Genomic DNA, 7,500 nt, shown 5'->3' on the forward strand with positions numbered 1-7,500 from the left:
GTTCCCCGAGGTAGACCTGGTGTCGCGGGCCCCGGGGTAGACCTGGTGTCCCAGGGCCCGGGGTAGACCTGGTGTCCCGGGGCCCGGGGTAGACCTGGTGTCCCGTTCCCCGGGGTAGACCTGGTGTCCGAGGGCCCTGGGTAGACCTGGTGTCCCAGGGCCCGGGGTAGACCTGGTGTCCCGTTCCCCGGGGTAGACCTGGTGTCCGAGGGCCCTGGGTAGACCTGGTGTCCCAGGGCCCGGGGTAGACCTGGTGTCCCGGGGCCCGGGGTAGACCTGGTGTCCGAGGGCCCTGGGTAGACCTGGTGTCGCGGGCCCCGGGGTAGACCTGGTGTCCGAGGGCCCTGGGTAGACCTGGTGTCCCAGGGCCCGGGGTAGACCTGGTGTCCCGGGGCCCGGGGTAGACCTGGTGTCCCGTTCCCCGGGGTAGACCTGGTGTCGCGGGCCCCGGGGTAGACCTGTTGTCCTAGAGCACTGGGTAGACCAGATGTCGCGGGCCCCGGGGTAGACCTGGTGTCCCGTTCCCCGAGGTAGACCTGGTGTCGCAGGCCCCGGGGTAGACCTGGTGTCCCGGGGCCCGGGGTAGACCTGGTGTCCCGTTCCCCGGGGTAGACCTGGTGTCCCAGGGCCCGGGGTAGACCTGGTGTCCCAGGGCCCGGGGTAGACCTGGTGTCCCGGGGCCCGGGGTAGACCTGGTGTCCGAGGGCCCTGGGTAGACCTGGTGTCGCGGGCCCCGGGGTAGACCTGTTGTCCTAGAGCACCGGGTAGACCTGGTGTCGCGGGCCCCGGGGTAGACCTGGTGTCCCGTTCCCCGGGGTAGACCTGGTGTCAGAGGGCCCCGGGGTAGACCTGTTGTCCCAGGGCCCTGGGTAGACCTGGTGTCCCAGAGGCCGGGGTAGACCTGGTGTCGCGGGCCCCGGGGTAGACCTGGTGTCCCGGGACCATGGGTAGACCTGGTGTCCCGGGGCCCGGGGTAGACCTGGTGTCCCGTTCCCCGGGGTAGACCTGGTGTCCTGGGACCATGGGTAGACCTGGTGTCCCGGGCCCCGGGGTAGGCCCTGGGACACCAGGTCTACCCCGGGGAACGGGACAGCAGGTCTACCCCGAGTCCCGGGACACCAGGTCTACCCGGCGCTCGAGGACACCGGGTCTACCCCGGCGCCCGGGACACCAGGTCTACCCCGGAGCCCGGGACACCAGGTCTACCCCGGGCCCTGGGACACCAGGTCTACCCGGCGCTCGAGGACACCAGGTCTACCCCGGAGCCCGGGACACCAGGTCTACCCCGGCCCCCGGGACACCAGGTCTACCCCCGAGCCCGGGACACCAGGTCTACCCCGGCCCCTGGGACACCAGGTCTACCCCGGCTCCCGGGACACCAGGTCTACCCCGGCCCCTGGGACACCAGGTCTACCCCGGCGCCTGGGACACCAGGTCTACCCCGGAGCCCGGGACACCAGGTCTACCCCGGAGCCCCGGACACCAGGTCTACCCCGGCCCCCGGGACACCAGGTCTACCCCGGAGACCCGGACACCAGGTCTACCCCGGCGCCCGGGACACCAGGTCTACCCCGGGCTCTAGGACAACAGGTCTACCCCGCTTCTGGCCGGAGACACCAGGTCTACCCCGTCTTGTGCCGCAGACACCAGGTCTACCCCGTCTCGGGCCGGGGACACCAGGTCTACCCCGTCTCTGGCCGCGGACAGCCGGTCTACCCCGTCTCGGTCCGGGGACACCAGGTCTGCTGGCTCTCGGGCCGGGGACACCAGGTCTTCTCCGGATCTGGCGGGACACCAGGTCTACCCCGGTCCCTGGGACACCAGGTCTACCCCGGCGCCCGGGACACCAGGTCTACCCCGGAGCCCGGGACACCAGGTCTACCCCGGAGACCCGGACACCAGGTCTACCCCGGCCCCCGGGACACCAGGTCTACCCCGGAGCCCGGGACACCAGGTCTACCCCGGCGCCCGGGACACCAGGTCTACCCCGGAGCCCCGGACACCAGGTCTACCCCGGCCCCCGGGACACCAGGTCTACCCCGGAGCCCGGGACACCAGGTCTACCCCGGCGCCCGGGACACCAGGTCTACCCCGGAGCCCCGGACACCAGGTCTACCCCGGCCCCCGGGACACCAGGTCTACCCCGGAGACCCGGACACCAGGTCTACCCCGGCGCCCGGGACACCAGGTCTACCCCGGGCTCTAGGACAACAGGTCTACCCCGGCGCCCGGGACACCAGGTCTACCCCGGGCTCTAGGACAACAGGTCTACCCCGCTTCTGGCCGGAGACACCAGGTCTACCCCGTCTTGTGCCGCAGACACCAGGTCTACCCCGTCTCGGGCCGGGGACACCAGGTCTACCCCGTCTCTGGCCGCGGACAGCCGGTCTACCCCGTCTCGGTCCGGGGACACCAGGTCTGCTGGCTCTCGGGCCGGGGACACCAGGTCTTCTCCGGATCTGGCGGGACACCAGGTCTACCCCGGTCCTTGGGACACCAGGTCTACCCCGGCGCCCGGGACACCAGGTCTACCCCGGAGCCCGGGACACCAGGTCTACCCCGGCCCCCGGGACACCAGGTCTACCCCGGAGCCCGGGACACCAGGTCTACCCCGGCGCCCGGGACACCAGGTCTACCCCGGAGCCCCGGACACCAGGTCTACCCGGCGCTCGAGGACACCAGGTCTACCCCGGAGCCCGGGACACCAGGTCTACCCCGGCCCCCGGGACACCAGGTCTACCCCCGAGCCCGGGACACCAGGTCTACCCCGGCCCCTGGGACACCAGGTCTACCCCGGCTCCCGGGACACCAGGTCTACCCCGGCCCCTGGGACACCAGGTCTACCCCGGCGCCTGGGACACCAGGTCTACCCCGGCCCCCGGGACACCAGGTCTACCCCGGAGACCCGGACACCAGGTCTACCCCGGCGCCCGGGACACCAGGTCTACCCCGGGCTCTAGGACAACAGGTCTACCCCGCTTCTGGCCGGAGACACCAGGTCTACCCCGTCTTGTGCCGCAGACACCAGGTCTACCCCGTCTCGGGCCGGGGACACCAGGTCTACCCCGTCTCTGGCCGCGGACAGCCGGTCTACCCCGTCTCGGTCCGGGGACACCAGGTCTGCTGGCTCTCGGGCCGGGGACACCAGGTCTTCTCCGGATCTGGCGGGACACCAGGTCTACCCCGGTCCCTGGGACACCAGGTCTACCCCGGCGCCCGGGACACCAGGTCTACCCCGGAGCCCGGGACACCAGGTCTACCCCGGCGCCCGGGACACCAGGTCTACCCCGGAGCCCGGGACACCAGGTCTACCCCGGCGCCCGGGACACCAGGTCTACCCCGGAGCCCCGGACACCAGGTCTACCCCGGCCCCCGGGACACCAGGTCTACCCCGGAGACCCGGACACCAGGTCTACCCCGGCGCCCGGGACACCAGGTCTACCCCGGAGCCCGGGACACCAGGTCTACCCCGGCGCCCGGGACACCAGGTCTACCCCGGAGCCCGGGACACCAGGTCTACCCCGGCGCCCGGGACACCAGGTCTACCCCGGAGCCCCGGACACCAGGTCTACCCCGGCCCCCGGGACACCAGGTCTACCCCGGAGCCCGGGACACCAGGTCTACCCCGGCGCCCGGGACACCAGGTCTACCCCGGCGCCCGGGACACCAGGTCTACCCCGGAGCCCCGGACACCAGGTCTACCCCGGCCCCCGGGACACCAGGTCTACCCCGGAGACCCGGACACCAGGTCTACCCCGGCCCCCGGGACACCAGGTCTACCCCGGAGCCCGGGACACCAGGTCTACCCCGGCGCCCGGGACACCAGGTCTACCCCGGAGCCCCGGACACCAGGTCTACCCCGGCGCCCGGGACACCAGGTCTACCCCGGAGCCCCGGACACCAGGTCTACCCGGCGCTCGAGGACACCAGGTCTACCCCGGAGCCCGGGACACCAGGTCTACCCCGGCCCCCGGGACACCAGGTCTACCCCCGAGCCCGGGACACCAGGTCTACCCCGGCCCCTGGGACACCAGGTCTACCCCGGCTCCCGGGACACCAGGTCTACCCCGGCCCCTGGGACACCAGGTCTACCCCGGCGCCTGGGACACCAGGTCTACCCCGGCCCCCGGGACACCAGGTCTACCCCGGAGACCCGGACACCAGGTCTACCCCGGCGCCCGGGACACCAGGTCTACCCCGGGCTCTAGGACAACAGGTCTACCCCGCTTCTGGCCGGAGACACCAGGTCTACCCCGTCTTGTGCCGCAGACACCAGGTCTACCCCGTCTCGGGCCGGGGACACCAGGTCTACCCCGTCTCTGGCCGCGGACAGCCGGTCTACCCCGTCTCGGTCCGGGGACACCAGGTCTGCTGGCTCTCGGGCCGGGGACACCAGGTCTTCTCCGGATCTGGCGGGACACCAGGTCTACCCCGGTCCCTGGGACACCAGGTCTACCCCGGCGCCCGGGACACCAGGTCTACCCCGGAGCCCGGGACACCAGGTCTACCCCGGCGCCCGGGACACCAGGTCTACCCCGGAGCCCGGGACACCAGGTCTACCCCGGCGCCCGGGACACCAGGTCTACCCCGGAGCCCCGGACACCAGGTCTACCCCGGCCCCCGGGACACCAGGTCTACCCCGGAGACCCGGACACCAGGTCTACCCCGGCGCCCGGGACACCAGGTCTACCCCGGAGCCCCGGACACCAGGTCTACCCGGCGCTCGAGGACACCAGGTCTACCCCGGAGCCCGGGACACCAGGTCTACCCCGGCCCCCGGGACACCAGGTCTACCCCCGAGCCCGGGACACCAGGTCTACCCCGGCCCCTGGGACACCAGGTCTACCCCGGCTCCCGGGACACCAGGTCTACCCCGGCCCCTGGGACACCAGGTCTACCCCGGCGCCTGGGACACCAGGTCTACCCCGGCCCCCGGGACACCAGGTCTACCCCGGAGACCCGGACACCAGGTCTACCCCGGAGACCCGGACACCAGGTCTACCCCGGCCCCCGGGACACCAGGTCTACCCCGGAGCCCGGGACACCAGGTCTACCCCGGCGCCCGGGACACCAGGTCTACCCCGGAGCCCCGGACACCAGGTCTACCCCGGCCCCCGGGACACCAGGTCTACCCCGGAGACCCGGACACCAGGTCTACCCCGGCCCCCGGGACACCAGGTCTACCCCGGAGCCCGGGACACCAGGTCTACCCCGGCGCCCGGGACACCAGGTCTACCCCGGAGCCCCGGACACCAGGTCTACCCCGGCCCCCGGGACACCAGGTCTACCCCGGAGCCCGGGACACCAGGTCTACCCCGGCGCCCGGGACACCAGGTCTACCCCGGAGCCCCGGACACCAGGTCTACCCCGGCCCCCGGGACACCAGGTCTACCCCGGAGACCCGGACACCAGGTCTACCCCGGCGCCCGGGACACCAGGTCTACCCCGGAGCCCGGGACACCAGGTCTACCCCGGCGCCCGGGACACCAGGTCTACCCCGGAGCCCGGGACACCAGGTCTACCCCGGCGCCCGGGACACCAGGTCTACCCCGGAGCCCCGGACACCAGGTCTACCCCGGCCCCCGGGACACCAGGTCTACCCCGGAGACCCGGACACCAGGTCTACCCCGGCGCCCGGGACACCAGGTCTACCCCGGAGCCCGGGACACCAGGTCTACCCCGGCGCCCGGGACACCAGGTCTACCCCGGAGCCCCGGACACCAGGTCTACCCCGGCCCCCGGGACACCAGGTCTACCCCGGAGCCCGGGACACCAGGTCTACCCCGGCGCCCGGGACACCAGGTCTACCCCGGAGCCCGGGACACCAGGTCTACCCCGGCGCCCGGGACACCAGGTCTACCCCGGAGCCCCGGACACCAGGTCTACCCCGGCCCCCGGGACACCAGGTCTACCCCGGAGACCCGGACACCAGGTCTACCCCGGCCCCCGGGACACCAGGTCTACCCCGGAGCCCGGGACACCAGGTCTACCCCGGCCCCTGGGACACCAGGTCTACCCCGGCCCCTGGGACACCAGGTCTACCTCGCGCCGGCGGGACTTAGTCAAATAGCGGCGGGTGCCGGGTAGACCTGTTGTCTCGGCCGGCTGCGGAAGTTCACCAAGGGGTCGCTGTTGTCGGCTGCCTCCGGCTGCCTCATCGTAGGCTGCGGCCTGAGGCGGCGCCCCTTCCCGGTCGATCTCCATCGGTCCTCTTGGAGGCCTCGGCGGCTTGGGACTTATCTGCCCGTATTATGGGAGCGAGGTGACGGGCCGCATCCCCGTAGGTTGGCTGAGGCTGTGCCTACGTTTAAGGCGGAGAGGAGCAGCCGCACTCAGGTGGCCGGCAAAGGGAAAAAGCCAGTGTTCCGCCTAGCCGGGGCGAGTCTCCTTGTGGCTCGGCTCCGGCTCCCGTCCCTCCCGGGGAAGTTGGCACAGTGAGAGCGAGGCCGAGAGAGAAGGGCTGAGAAAAGACGGACCGGATCCCCCCGAGAGACCGAGAGAGAAGGGCTGCGAGCGGAGGGGCCGGTTCCCCCGGGAGGCCGAGAGATAGAGAGAGAGAGAGAGAGAGAGAGAGAGAGAGAGAAGGGGCCGGATTCCCCCCGGGATGCCGAGAGAGAAGGGCTGCCGAGCGGAGGGGCCGGATTCCCCCCGGGATGCCGAGAGAGAAGGGCTGCCGAGCGGAGGGGCCGGATTCCCCCCGGGATGCCGAGAGAGAAGGGCTGCCGAGCGGAGGGGCCGGATTCCCCCCGGGATGCCGAGAGAGAAGGGCTGCCGAGCGGAGGGGGCCGGTTTCCCCCGGGATGCCGAGAGAGAAGGGCTGCCAGCGGGGAGGGGCCGGTTTCCCCCGGGATGCCGAGAGAGAAGGGCTGCCGAGCGGAGGGGCCGGATCTCCCCCCGGGGATGCCGAGAGAGAAGGGCTGCCGAGCGGAGGGGCCGGATCTCCCCCCCGGGATGCCGAGAGAGAAGGGCTGCCGAGCGGAGGGGCCGGATCTCCCCCCGGGATGCCGAGAGAGAAGGGCTGCCGAGCGGAGGGGCCGGTTTCCCCCCGGGATGCCGAGAGAGAAGGGCTGCCGAGCGGAGGGGCCGGATCTCCCCCCGGGATGCCGAGAGAGAAGGGCTGCCGAGCGGAGGGGCCGGATCCCCCCGGGATGCCGAGAGAGAAGGGCTGTGAAAGGCGATTCGAGAGAGCCGCTTGGCGGGCGAGGCGGCGGCGCCTCGTCCCTTTTGTGCCTGGCCTTAAGCCGGGGCCCACTCGGCGGGCACTGTTTCGGGCCGTCCGCCCGCCCGGTGAAGCTGCGGAGCCGGGGTCGGGGCGCCCCGTCCCCGGGCCGCCTCGTTGAAGCCGTCCCCCTTCCTCGGCCTTAAGCCGGGGACCCGCGTTGGCGGGCGGAGTTTTTCGGAGTTGACGGACCCGGCACCCGACAGAGAGAGAGAGAGAGAGAGAGAGAGAGAGAGAGAGTCCGAGAGCCCCCCGGACCTTTCCCGGGCGAGGCGGCGGCG

Source organism: Zonotrichia albicollis, unplaced genomic scaffold (assembly GCF_047830755.1).
Source record: "Zonotrichia albicollis isolate bZonAlb1 unplaced genomic scaffold, bZonAlb1.hap1 Scaffold_135, whole genome shotgun sequence".
NCBI lineage: Eukaryota > Metazoa > Chordata > Aves > Passeriformes > Passerellidae > Zonotrichia > Zonotrichia albicollis.